Consider the following 15,335-nt stretch of genomic DNA (forward strand, 5'->3'; position numbering starts at 1 on the left):
TTAGAAAAGGGTTGTGTTTGTTCATAGAAGGCTGAAATGAAAATGTTCCCTCTTCACACACCCTAAATCCTTCTCTGGACTATGTGCATTATTGTATTGTAAAAACATGGATTGACTCTTTGTATTAATAAAGAGAGAATTTAAGCCTCTAGCAGTCACTGGGGAAATTAATGAAAATGTTTATTTCCTGTTCTCATACTAAACAAAAAATATTAGATTTGAGGGAAAGAAGTAATAATAGTTTGTGACATGTGCAACTTGAACACTGAATAGAAATTTAAAAAATCTGCTTCGAGAAAAGCTAATGTTATAAATCAAAAATAAATTATGCAAATTCATAGGGGCCAGAAATATTCTTGTAAACAAAAAGTTAGAAGCTGGGGTTTTGTAGCATCCCAACTACTCCTTTTGTCTTATTTCAATTCAAATTCGCTTAGAGCTCAAATTCTATTGTTCTAGAATATTGGCCATGCTGATTAGATCTGATACGAGTGCAGAGATATAATATCTGAGACTTCTTCATATCATTGGAATTAAATGTTTGATTCTGAAAGGTTAAAAAGCAAAAGCAAAAGCAAAATAAAAACAATAAGCTAAAATTATAGATGTCATAAACAGTGGCCAGGCAACAATTTATAACAAGCATCCATTCAATATATCCAAAGAACAGGCTCATTCACAGTACCAGGGCACCATATTAATTAATGAACAGAATGGTGATTTTAAAAAAGTCTTCAAAAAGTCTTCCAAGAAGTATTGGAAGATTAAAATTGAAAATTAATATTCAAAATTAGGTTGCTAGAAGAGGAAGTTCTCCATTTAATTTTTAAAAGTATAGCACAGAGGTTGTCTCCCCAAAAAGTAGTTTATGGAAATGTTTTTCCCAGGGGCTTAAATTTATAGGAAAAGGTGTGGGGGGGGGGGTGCATGCAAAGGGGAACATAGTCTGTGGAAGAGGAGTGTGTACATGTGTTATGTTATTCTAATGATCTAACAGTTCATCGGAAATTCATTAAAAGTGTTTGCTGATATGTATTAATTTTTCCCTTTTACCCTTCTCCTTCCTTGTTTTGGGTTATTGGATTTTTTTTTATATGCTCAAGGAATGAATTATTTCCTGTTGATTTGTTGGATCATTCCTGCTGCTGCCTGTTCTTTTGATACCTGGTGCCACTCATTCTTTTGGCTGCAATGGTTAATCTTGCAGTTTGGTTTTGAATGGCTTTTCCCTACCATGTTTCTCAACACTTGCCAGAAGGTCAAATTTAAATAAGGTTATTTAAACAGTCCTCCTTTTGTAAGTTCTGTCCTCCCTCAAAAAATGTCCTCCTAAATGTCCTCCTTTTCGATATTTGAAGACTAATCTGCAGGGCTTTTTTTTCTCATAGAACATTCCAACACCTTTTTTTGATGTTTTTTTTTCAACTTTTGCATGAACTGTGCTACTCCCTCTATTGGCTTTCGAAAGCCAATAGGAATTGCTGCTAAGTGCACCAAAACACCCAGTCGGCAAACTTTGCACATGCAAGTTGTCTGCAGCGAAGGTGAATTGGCAGGAACTTTGCACCTCTCTCTGCTACCCAATTACACCATCTCCTAGTTCAGGGGTCAGCAACCTTAAACACTCAAAGAGCCACTTGAACCCGTTTCTCACAGAAAATAAAACATTGGGAGCCACAAAACCCTTTTGACATCTAAAATGAAGATAACACTGCATATATCCTTTTTTTTACCTTTATGCTATGTATAAAAAAGCTATAGTGTGTTGCATTTATGAAATCAATGAATTGCTACAAAGAAAACAAATTTTTATGTTGGAGAAAGAGGGCAAAAAAACCCTTTCTCTTTCATCCCAACAGGTGAAAACAATTTTAGTAGCTTATCTACCATCTTTAAATACAGCATAATTATCCCCATATCTCATCTCTTAACTTTAAAAAAATCAAAATATTTCATTAAACATTCTTTACTAAAAGTCTAGTAAGGACAACATATATTCATATTCTCATTCTTTCTCTTTCTTTCTCTCTCCTCTCTCTCTCTCTTTCCTCTCCCTCTCTCTCTCTTTCTCCTCTCTCTCTCTTTCCTCTCTCTTCCTCTCTCCGATCTTCTGCTCACCTGGCCAGCTGGCCTCACTGTTCTCCGACAAACTGACACACATTGTTATTGGGCTGGCTCTCTCTTGCCCTTAGTCTGCCAGTCCTTTTCCCCCCACTAAGTAAGTAAAAGTGTGTGTGTATGTGTGTGTGTGTGAGAGAGAGAGAGAGAGCTGCTGCTCTCTGCTTTCTGCTGCTTCCTGCAGAGATGCAGCAAGGGCAGGGAGCCCACCCAATAAGCTTGTCAGCTTGTCGGAGAACAGTGTGAGGCCAGCTGGCCAGGTGAGCAGAAGATCGGAGACAGAGAAAGAGAGAGAAGGGAAGTGCAAGTGCCTCTCTCTGTCTCTGTCTCTGCAAATGAAAGAGCAAGTAGATGTCAGACGGAATGGCAATGACAGAAACGGAGTTTATGCAGCCAAAGAGAGGGAAATGGAAAGCAAGGGATGGGGAGAAAGGCTGAGAGTGCGCCCCCATAGAATGAGGGATGACAATTGGGGAGCAAGTAAAGACCAGAAGAAGGAGGAAGGTAGGAGACACGGAGGTGTGAAGAGGGAACAACTTAGACATACGAATGACCAAAAAAGGGGAGGAAAGAACCTCCCTAATTCAAGACAGTGGGAGGTAGAGGGGAATAATGACACACCCACAAGCAGTAAAAGTAAGAAAAGAGGAGTCATCAGTATGGAAGCCATAATTAAAAACCAGTTAAATCAGTTAGGACCTACGACAAGATCTAGGAGCCGTGTGCAAATGACAGCTCACCTATAAAGGCACTCTCCCACAGACCAGCATTAACCCTGACAATGTCAGAAGTATCTGACGAAAGCTTGGTGATCGGTGATGGTATTAAACTTTTATAGTTTATTATATTCCTGGTGTTCACGTTTTATTGGTAATTGACTATGGATTCACCCATAGTCCAACAAGCTCAGAGGTAGGCAACCTCAGCTCTTTTATGATTCATGGACTTCAACTCCCAGAATTCCTGAGTCAGCATAGCTGACTATCTAGCTCTCTCCTGCCCTTCCTGCTTCCTGCTTCCTGCAGAGACGCAGCAAAGGGAGGAGCCCCACCCAAAAAGCTTTTCAGCTTGTCGGAGAACACCGTGAGTCTACTCTCTTTTACACACACACACACACACAATCACAAACAGAGAGAGAGAAGCAGGGAAACGCAAGTGCCTCTCTCTGTCTCTATCTCTGTAAATGGCAGAGGAGGCTGGGAGCCACAGGGAAAGGCTCAAAGAGCCGCATGCGGCTCCGGAGGCACAGGTTGCCAACCTGTGTCCTAGTTAGTCCCAAAGATACCTGGAGGAGACTAACTTCCATTTAGGGATGGAAAAATCAAAAAAGAGGAAATGCCATTTCAACGATAAATTGAATAAGGAATTTCCATTCATCATATCAAAGAAGGATAACATTGTTTTCTGCAATATTTGCAGCGGAGAATTTTGTATTGCAGTTGGGGGCAGAGCAGCTATTACAAAACACTTGACCACTAAGAAACATAAGAAATGATCAGATGCATCTGCTTCCAGTTGTAAAGTAACAAGTTTTTTTAAAACTTCGAAATATTCTGAAGATGAAAAACAGTTAGTTGCAATGGAGGGAACATTTGCATTCCATACCATACCATAATTCACAATCAGTTTTCGTAGTATGGATTGTACAACTAAATTATTGAAAAAGTTTCACAATGCTAAATTTTCATGCACCAGGACAAAATGCGAGGCTATTATTAAATCTGTATTTAAAAATTACTGTGACAAAATACTTACAGAAGACTTGAAAACTGCAGCATTTGTAACAGTTTTATCTGATGCATCCAATCATAATGAAACTAAATTGTATCCAATACTAGTAAGATATTTTAATGTTACCAAGGGCATTCAAGTAAAAATTTTAAATTTAGAATCCATTGAGGGCAAAACTGCTGAAATTTTGTCAAACCATCTATACAGAGTAATAAATGAAAACAATTTGAAATCCAAAGTTGTTGCACTAACAGCTGATAATAGAAACACAAATTTTGGTGGGCAAAGACGCAAAGGGATGAATAATATGTACGTAAAATTACAAGATTTATTCCAAAAGAAAATACTAGGAATAGGTTGTAATGCACATATTTTGTCAAATGCAATCAACACGGTGTCATATGCCATGCCAATTGATGTAGAAGTAATAATAACTACAATTTATTTGTATTTTAGTCATTTTACCGTTCATGTGGCTACTTTAAAACAATTTTGTGAAGAAGTGAATGTTCAATGCAAAAAACTTTTAGGATATTCAAAAGTTAGATGGTTTGCTCTAACACCTGCTATAGAGCGTGTTCTACAATTATTTGAGCCTCTCCATATTTTTTAAGTTTAGACAAATGTCCTAAAATCCTGGAATCGTTTTTCAATAATGAAATATCTGAGATATTAATATATTTTGTACATAATCAAGCATCTATTTTTCACAAAACGATTCAAAAGATTGAAGGTGAACACATTTCAGCTACAGAAGTTAGTCTTATTTTGAATGACTTTATCCTTCAATATAAAACTCAATTTGAAGAAAAATTTCTTCCTTTAGTTATAAAAAGAAAATTGTCAGACTTAGAGGAATCAAATCCAGGCATAACGGAAAAGTTTATCAAAGAAGTGCAGAATTTTTATCAAACATGTTTTCAATATATCGAAGAATGATCTGAAACAAACATCACAGGAAATAACAGTTTTCAATGGTGTTTTTTGACTTTATCGCAAGTATATTGGACAGATATTGAATCTTGTGTTGAGTTTTTATTTAAAGAAATGCCAGTCATTAAAATAGACAACAATTGTCTCTTTGAAGAAATTATAAGACTGAATGTATTTTTAAATTCTGAAAAATTAATACAATGGGAAAATAAACACGTTGAAATTGATAAAAGATGGGTGGAAATATTCAGCCATTTCAAAAATGAACATATTCCATGTGAAAATTTATTTATTCTTGTTCAATTTATGTTGTGCTGCCCTGGAACTAATGCAGCAGTTGAAAGCATTTTTAAAATTGCTAATGATTTTTGGAAAAGAGAGAAATCAAGCACTTGCCGTAAAATTCAATATGAAGGATATTTCTTGTTCAGATATTTCCAATATATTGTTAGAAGATAATACATTGACAAAAAATAGTCATTCAATGGAAAAGAATTCATTTAAATAATAATTAATAGGCGTGTAAACATAATTACAATATAAAATATTGTTAAAAATGTTTTTATTATGCATTTATCATATTATAGTGTATTCTGTATTATTGTTGCAATGAATAAAATGTTTCTTTTATTTACGATATTTTTTCTTCAATTTATTTGTGTCCTCCTTTTCATTGTAAAAAAGTTGGTTACCTTAATTTAAAGGACATTTTATGGGGGTAAAAGAAGCAAACAGAAAAAATTAAATCTAACACAAGTATTGACTTAATTTAAAACTCTTCCTCTTAAAGGGCAAATCTTTGCAAAATCTTTGCACGGACAATTCTCTATATAAAAAGTTTCCCATAAGGCAGCCATGTTTGTTTATTTAGTTAATTGATTTGTACAGCCACCCATCTTAACAAGAGTGTCTGAGAAGCAAACAATATCAAAATGCAAACAAAAACACATAGACAACATAAAATATATAACAGCCAAGGAAGTATCACAGTGCAAAATTGCTAAAACAACCAGGAGATAGGTCCCTTTACATATTCCAGGCTCCAGGCTTGGGCACAGAAGTAGATACTTAGGGCCATGAAAGGCCAGCAGCTTCCTCCTCTGATCTCTGGTGGGAGAAAGTTCCATAGGAAAAGCACAATGGGGAAAGGGCACCCATATTCTACATATATAGCAAAACCTACTGAAGGGGTGGGTGCATGCCACAAGATATGTAATGAGTTCTACATGTTATTGTATTGCCTGAATGAGCTTCTGTACAATAAATCTGAATTGAGAAGCTAGATATAAAATTATCATTTAATAATAAAATGTCTTTGAAGAAATAAGCATTATTTACTTTAGATAATTCTCTGTTCTGTTCTTTTCTGTTCTGTTCTAATAAATTCTTAAAAGTATGCTTCCAATTTTCATGACCATCTATTCCTTTGACTCTACTCCCTTTTCCTATCTCCTGCAGGCAAACACAAGGATTTGTTTGACTAAGAAAACAGTAAAATGAAAGCTTTGTTTGAGAAGAATTATGTTACTTGACAGTGGTAAAAAAAATAGCAGTCTAGTAGCACCTTTTCCTATAAATTAATTCTAAGGCATGAGAATTTGTGAGCAGATGCTCACAGGGGTCTATGTCTTTCAATAAAATCTATCTGCTCCTTTAGTTAAAAAGAAGGATGAGAGCAACCAGGCATAGCATTTTTCCTATGTAGGATTGTATTTCTCATTGTGAGAAGAAAATGTTTTCTTTGACCCGTGTTATTAACCCAGGTAACATCCTGAAGATCAGGAAATAAGTACCTAAATAAATTACATTTTAAAAGCATTGTTATTGTCACATGTGAAAAAAATGATTGTCACAAATATATCCTGCTACTAGAAAAACAAAAGTGGTTACTTCACTTGAAATATGAAAGCAAAGATAGGAAAATATTCCAGCATTGATAAGTCTGGCATAATTTTATATTTGCAGACCTGCTCTTGGGAATGTACACATTGCCATAGAGGCTGACGAAATTCTAAAAAAGATCTCCAGGTCAAATGTGAAAAAACAAAGGAATACTTTCCATACTGTCTGTATCCATATTGTTTTACATATGCCCAATCTAATTCTCTGTGAACAGGAAGGATATACTATATGTATTACATTGTTTGCTAAGGCCAAGCAAAGTCAGGGAAAAAGAAAATAAGATGGCTGCTTCCTTCTTAATAAATACTGAGTTCAGATTAGAAAACTGAATAATACTACAGATTGGAAAAAAGAGAAGAAGATATACGAAGTGTGTAGTGATTCATAAAAAGGCAAACCAACACAAAAAATTTTTACAGTAAAGTCCATGTTTCTTTCTCTTTTTTGTTCATCATTTTATTCCCAGACAGGACAAATAATTTAACATGACTTTCCTAGCAAGCTGTGGCAACTTGGAAGCCAATAAAAAATACAGTATGACTTATTTAAACATCTTTTAAAGTGGTTTAGTACTTGGGTCTCATTTAATGGCATGGAAGATACAGAGGCTTGATGACTGAGCAATAATGCAACAAAAATAAGACTATGCATATGGCAAGATATTTCAAGATAGGAGGGTTCTTTATTCCATCTTGAAATAGGGTTCCATCTTGAGAGGGTCCTTTTGTGTTTTTAATGTATTAATGTACTTTAGACTAGATACTGTAATGTTCATTCTACTTCAAAATAACTTGGTATACTGTTAAAAGAAACTGCAAAAAAAACACCTTAAGAATTGCTCACCTGTTTAAATATTTGCTCATTTGAAAGGAAAAATATGGTCAGCATGATCCTGTACAGATTTACAGAGAATTATATTCCACTTTCAGTGGGTTTTTCATAGTATTGCAGCCTTAGGATCAAATGTGTGTTAGACAAATCATTAAAAAAAAAGGCAGGCTACCATTTCTATTTTGAAGTTCCAGATTTAGATAAAGATTTACTATTCTATTGCTATATACCTTCAAACTAATTCAGGCTGGTCTCAATTTATAACCAGAATTGGGACCAAAAATTCCATCGCTAAGCAATGCAATTTTAACTGAGTCATGCCCAATTTTATGATCTTTTTGCTGCAGTCATTAAGTGAACCACCATAATCTTTCAATGAATCACATGGTCATTAAGCAAAACTGCTATCTCCATTTCTTTGATTATCAGAAGTCCCCTGGGAAAGTCTCAAATAATGATCACATGACCCTGGAACACTGCAATCATTATAAATACATGCCGATTGCCAAGCATCTACATTTTTATCATGTAACTGCAGGAATGCTGTGACAATTGTACACTGGATATAAACAGTCTACACACTCCTGTTGAAATGCCAGGTTTTTGAGATGTAAAAAGTCAGACCAAGATAAATCATTTCAGAGTTTTTAATGTAGCATATAAACTGTACAATTCAATTGAAAAATAAACTAATTTTTTAAAGGAGGAAAATAACATTTTTCATCACTGGCATAACTTCAAATGGTCATGAATTGCCATTAAGTTAAAGACTAGCTGTATTAACACTGACATATTACTCTCAAGGTAGTACATTTGAGAGTAAATAGCATTTGGAGAGAGCCACATTTTGCCAATGCAAGGTCTCAGTTGTGCATGGGAGCAAATGTTGGACACTACAAGAGTTCTATGACTACTTTTGTTTTGAAGTAAAAGTGGCAACAATATGGATGGAGGTTTTTTTTAGAAATAGCAATAGTAATAGAACTCAGACATACATACCGCTCCATAGTGCTTTACAGCACTCTCTGAGCAGGTTACAAATGTTGCCCCCAACTATCTGGGTCTTCATTTTACCAATCTCGGAAAGATGGAAAGCTGAGTCAATCTTGAGCCCCATCAGGATTGAACTCCTGGCTGTGGGCAGAATTAGCCTGCAATACTGCAATTCTAACCACTGTGCCAGCACGGCTCCTAATTAGGTATGATTAACACTTGTTTATATTCAAAAGATACTTTTTCATAGATATTAGGGAAACTGTAATTATCTAAAGTCTTAACAATAAGTTACAGACAAACCAATCCAAGAAAAATGATTTAAATCAAGAATGTGTGGATATAAAAAGGATTAGAATGTGCTTCTATACTGCATTTTCCCTTTCCCCCCTACATAAGCCATTATGTTTCCAAATGATCAGGATGATTAATCTGGCTAAAGCAGGGGTATCAAACTGCCGGCCCACGGGCCGGACACGTCATATGAAAGCCATGCCCACCCCATTGCCAGCAATGGCAAAACAGCCCGATACATTACGGGACATCATGTGACGTCGCGAGTTTGACATACCTGGGCTAGAGGATACTGAAGCTCCTAATTAAATTATAGCTGATAAATACTAGCCAGAATCTTCAGTCATAAGTCCAAGCAATTTTTCCCTTGTTTTCTTTTCAGGATTAGTGGCTTCCAAGTTGCAAGGAATTTCAAGATGTTAAAAAGTTCCAAGACATTACAAAGTTTAGCTGCTTCTCTCCCCAGCACTCCCCAAATCACCAAGACCATTTATCCATGGTCAAACAATGACTGGCCAACCAGAATCTATATAAAATCATTTTTAGTAATGTTGTCTCTCCTAATCTTCCCGTTGTCCCCTTTTCCACAATTTCACAAGTTGATCTTACCAACAATAGAAATGATCTAAATTTTTTTTAGGCAGTTATAAAAATGCAGGAAAAAGGCTTCCTTTAATTTCCCCTGTACTTTCCCCATAGTAGCATCGCTGAATAAAATTGATAATAATGGCAAGATCCCTTTCAAAGGTCACTTACTTAATTGCCCATAATATTATGTGGGACTATCCAGAATATACCAATCTCAGGTACAGTGCTTTCAAGCTACTTTGTTCACCCATCAAAATGACATTGCTACTGCAGCCTATCTATCTTTACTTAAAATCTGTATCATCTTATCTCCAGAAGTTGCCAATGATACACATAATCAATTATTTCTTGAATTTATATCCTCACTGAGGCAGACTAAGCTGAGGGCACTTCCACCGGAAGACTCTGAAAAAGTTCAAAAGCAGTTCTGAACTTCTGTAATCTCATGGCTTTTAGAAGCTGAACTAATTTATTTCTAGTTTAGTTTAAATCCAAATCATGTAAAATCATAATTATCATTATCATCATTAACCCCTTATTTTTTGCAATTACATTGTCAGTTTCTTTTCTGGAGCTAGTTTTCCACTTTTCAAGCAATTGTCCTATCTCTTCTGCTTCTTGAGTTTCAGGGACCAGAAGGAAAACTTATTCTTACTGTATTCTAAATCTGTCTTCTGAGGAATGAAGACCATCTGATTGGCCTAGAAATATTACAGGACTGGAACCAGAGCTGTGAGAAACTGCTTTGAAAATTTCATTAAGCCAACGCTAGTTTGGATCGCCAACATGATCGCCAATGCCCGATAACAGATATAGCAAAAGAAGAAGAAGAAATGCTAGTATGAAATAGTCTGAATAAGGTAAGACAGAACATCACAAATTACAAATCACTGTTTACTGTTAAACCAAAATCATAATTTATAAACTAAAATAAAGATATAAAAAGCATTAATCCCAAACAGATAAATTATGCTGCTTAGGGCTACTAGATTTAAAAATCTAGGTAACCACTAGATGGCAGTAAAAAGATATGCAGCTCTCCAACTAGCAATTATGAAAAATTTACAATCCAGATATGGTAGGCCTAACATTATGATTTAACTGCAGATTGCAAAGCCACAACTTTGATATTATGCTTCTTCTAATGCAGGGGTGTCAAACTGCCGGCCCGCGGGCTGGACACATCATGTGGAAGTCACACCCACCCCATTGCCAGCAATAGCAAAACTCGCCCAACATGTTGCGCGACGTCATGTGACGTCGCGAGTTTGACATGCCTGTTCTAATGCTACTTACCAACTACATTAGCCCTTTTAGCTGCTGTCTCACACTGTTGGTTTGTATCAATGACCACATTCAAGTTCTTTCTGATGGAGTGTGTGTGTATGAATTCCCTATCTTGCATATATGTGAACTTACATTTTTCTCCTTAAATATAATACCTTATATTTTTCTCTGTAAAAGGACATCTTTTCCTCTTAGCAGTCACCCAAACTATCCAAATTCATTTGCAATTTCATTCTGTCATCTTGAGTGTTGGCCAGACCTCCCAACTTTGCCATCTGATAAGATGCCCATTAACTATGTTATCCAGGTCATTAAACATAAACACTGAAGCCATTTGAATTAGCAGCAGTTGCTTTAACATAACTTTGCTGACCTGAAACTTCCTGTTATGTTTGTTCACAATTTAAATTGCCATTTACTTTGGCTGTTAAGGCCACAGCAAAACAGAGTTGAGCTCATCTGCTTTCTCTTAGGTCATCTATTAAAATTTCTTCATGTGGAATAAGTAATAAACCAACTTCATCCTTCTCTTGCTGCTGGCATATTTGAAGAAATATTTTTCTTGTTGCATTTTGTCTCTTATTAGCTGTAATTTTCCATCTTTGCCTTCCTGGCCTCATTCCTATACTTCTGAGCTACAGCTCTATAGAATTCTTCAGGAATTATCCTTGCTTCCATTGCCATAAGTACTCATCCTTAATCTCAACCTTTTTTCTCTATTCAACTACATTAGCTTTAGAAATCTCCTAGTTTTCTTCCTCACTGAAGTGTTTGAAGCTGTGCTCACCTTAATATCTTTTTCAAAAAAACACAGACAAGTATAATGCCTTTGCTTTAAGGCTATCTTCCCCTGACATCTTCCTTGTTGTTGTTGTTAGTTGCAAAGTCGTGTCCGACCCATTGTGACCCCATGGACAACGTTCCTCCAGGCCTTCCAGTCCTCTACCATCTTCTGGAGTCCATTTAAGCTCACACCTACTGCTTCAGTGACTCCATCCAGCCACCTCATTCTCTGTCGTCCCTTTCTTCTATTGCCCTCAATCTTTGCCAGCATTAGGCTCTTCTCCATTAAGTCCTTCCTTCTCATTAGATGGCCAAAATACTTGAGTTTCAACATCATGATCTGGCCTTCTAAAGCGCAGTCAGGTTGATCTCTTCTAGGACTAACCGGTTTGAACGCCTTGCAGTCCAAGGGACTCACAGGAGTCTTCTCCAGCACCATAGTTCAAAGGCCTCAATCCTTTTGCACTCAGCCTTTCTTATGGTCCAACTTTCACAGCCATACATTGCAACTGGGAAAACCATGGCCTTGACTATATGCACTTTTGTTGGCAGGGTGATGTCTCTGCTTTTTAGTATGCTGTCTAGATTTGCCATAGCTTTCCTCCCCAGGAGCAAGCATCTTTTAATTTCTTGGCTGCAGTCCCCATCTGTGGTGATCTTGGAGCCCAGGAAGATAAAATCTGTCACTACCTCCATCTGTCACTTCCCCATCTATTTGCGAGGAATTGAGAGGGCTGGATGCCATGATCTTGGTTTTCTTAATGTTGAGTTTCAAGCCAACTTTTGCACTGTCCTTCTTCACCCGCATCAAAAGGCTCTTTAGTTCCTCTCCATTTTCTGCTATTAGAGTGGTATCATCTGCATATCCTAGGTTGTTGATATTTCTTGCAGCAATCTTAATTACAACTTTTGATTCATCTAGCCCTGTCTTTCTTATGATGTGCTCTGCATATAAGTTAAATAGGCAGGGTGATAGAATACAGCCTTGCTGAACTCCTTTCCCAATTTTGAACCAATCAGTGGTTCAGTGTCCAGTTCTCACTGTTGATTCTTGACCCACATATAGGTTTCTCAAGAGACAAATAAGATGGTCTGGTACTCCCATCTTTTTAAGAATTTGCCACAATTTGTTGTGATACAAACAATCAAAAATCTTCCTATTAGTTATTAAAGTCAGTTTTTCTAAAATCCATGCTTTGTGTCTGCCCCTCCCAAGTTTTTCTGTAAATCAAGAACTTTAACAATGCACAGTCATTGCACCCAAAGTTCCCAAAATCTTAATATCTTCAATAAACTCCTGTGGTAAGGACCCAGAAAGAGCACCTAAAGCGCACCTCTGTATTTCAAAAGAAAAATTTCTATCCACCCAAATGAAGAATTTATCTGACGGCTTGTGTTTGGAATAATAAATAAATCTTTATTTGTGTGTCCTGACTGTTTTGGTGGTCTATAGCAAACCATCAGATCTTTTCTCTTAACCCAATATTTTCAACACTCATATTACCAGGGCTTTTTTTTTTTTGTCATAGAACGCCCAGAATGGAGTTCCGGCACCTTTTTTGGATGGAACTTTGTAGGGTAGGCAAGGCGGGTGATATGACATGTGTGAGTTCCGGCACTTTTTTTTTTTTTTTTTACAAAAAAGCACTGCATATTACTACAGAGAGGGCTTTTTTTTCTTCATGCCTTAAAATCAGTAAAGTTTTCTTGGCAAAATTTCAAAAGTGGTTTTGTATTGCCTGCTTCCTAGTGCTGAGAGAACGATTGGCCAAAGTCACCCATCTGGCCTCATGCCCAAAGCAAGACTAGAATTCAAAGTCTCCTGGTTTCTAGACTGATGTCTTAACCACTATCACCAAACTGGATTTTAGTCCTACTAAGTTTAATAGAATGCAATACAGCTGAGTTCATTCCTAATATACAACCCAATACGTGCCAGCTTCCAAAATATTTCTAACACCACTTCCTTGAGCACAGGTTCTCCTCAGGACTGCTTCCTAAGTCCGCTGCTGTTCACCCTGTTGACCCATCACTGTTGTGCTAGGTTTGCCATCAATCATATTGTGAAGTTCGCAGATGATACAACAGTAGTGGGCCTTATTCATGATGACAATGAGGGTGCTTACCACAAGGAGCTTGAGGGCTTGGTGAACTGGTGTAAGGAAAACAGCTTAGTTTTAAACACTGGAAAAACCAAAGAGATCATTGTAGATTTCAAAAAAGGCAGGCAAAGCCACCCTTCTTTCTGCATTAATGATTCACCTGTAGAGATGGTTACCAATATCAAATTCCTGGGTGTGCTGTCTTGGTTGCTCAACAGCAAGACACTATGAAGCAGGCACTGCAGCACATGCATTTTCTGCGTCGCATAAGAAAAGCACATCTTCCTTCCCCTATCCTTACCATTTTCTACAGAGGAACAATTGAGAACATCCTGTCAAACAGCATAACAGTCTGGTTTAGAAGCATCACTGCTTCAGACAGGAAGGCGGTGCAGAGAGTGGTGAGAATGGCTGAAAAGATCATTGGCAGCTCCCTCCCTTCCATCCAAGACATGGGATATAAGCGTTGCTTGAGCAGGGTTTGCAAGATGGTCTGGGATGCTACACATCCTCTTCATGGTGTTTTCCTTGTTACCTTCTGAGAGAAGGCTCCGTGGTATCTGAAACAGAACATCCAGATTCAGTCAGTTTTGTTCCATACAGTATTAATCTTGTGAACTCTAAAGCTTCCTCCTTTCGTTATGCATTCAGGATGGACAGTGATTAATATTATTTATATATTACTGATATGTAAGGGTATAGGTCTATACATATGTTGTATATAGGATGCTTAAATGTGTGTTATGTGTACACTTTGAGAGCAACTAAATTTCATTTTTAATATGTGCCATTGTGCCCACAGTAAAAATAACAATAAAGGTTATCTATCTATCTATCTATCTATCTATCTATCTATCTATCTATCTATCTATCTATCTATCTATCTATTCATCCATCCATCCATCTCTACCACCTCTTGTTTTATGTTGCCTGTTCCCAATATTTCATTGGTGTGATATAGTTTAGCACTGGTTCATTTCTAATTTCAGACTCCATAAACATGTATCCGGATTTTATGTGTTGTCTGCTATGTAAACTGGCATAAAATGTAATAGATAAACCAACTTTTCCAAGTTAACTTTCTTGTCAATGACCTTGGAATTCTCAGGCTACATTCTCAACACATCTGGGTACATACCAAGTTTAGAGAGGTGAGTTTGACACCCCCGTTTTAGTGGATAAGAGCATCAGCTAATAAATAGAGGCTATGGCAGCATTAGCTAAAGAATGGGATGGAGAACATGGCACACTGTTGTGCTGCTTCTAAAAATATTAAGTTTGTTAATTTTAACTGTTTTCATCTCTAAACGACAAGAAGTAGGACTTTCAGTCTAGTCTGTTTAAAATGAGCTTTGAAGACAGAGAAAAGGGGATAGTGGGGGAATTATACAGGTCCTAAAGTTGTAGCTTGCTCATTCTTGCTTTGCTAGGAACAGTTTTCCGGAAGTATTAGGGCCTCTGAAAAATGCATCAGTCAGAACGCAGTGAAAGGTCTCTTTATCAAGCGCTGTCTTCAAACGAACATGTGCCGAGGCGCGTCCTTCCCGCCCGAGATAGAAATCTGGTTCCCGGATCACAAATTCTACAGCTTTGGAATTACTTTTAAATTCCAGCTCGGCGCCGAAGCATTCGACTCAAGCAGAAAAAAAGTCTACGGCCTGCTCCTCTCGCCTTTTAGGACTGACTGACACAGCAGAGAGAAGACCAGAATTGTCCCCGCCCCCCGCAACGTCCCTCCCCTCCCAAATCTGCATTGCCAGCGAGTGCTGACAC

This window comes from Crotalus tigris, unplaced genomic scaffold (assembly GCF_016545835.1).
Source record: "Crotalus tigris isolate CLP2741 ecotype Arizona unplaced genomic scaffold, ASM1654583v1 scf7180000017666.27876245, whole genome shotgun sequence".
In the NCBI taxonomy this organism is placed as follows: domain Eukaryota; kingdom Metazoa; phylum Chordata; class Lepidosauria; order Squamata; family Viperidae; genus Crotalus; species Crotalus tigris.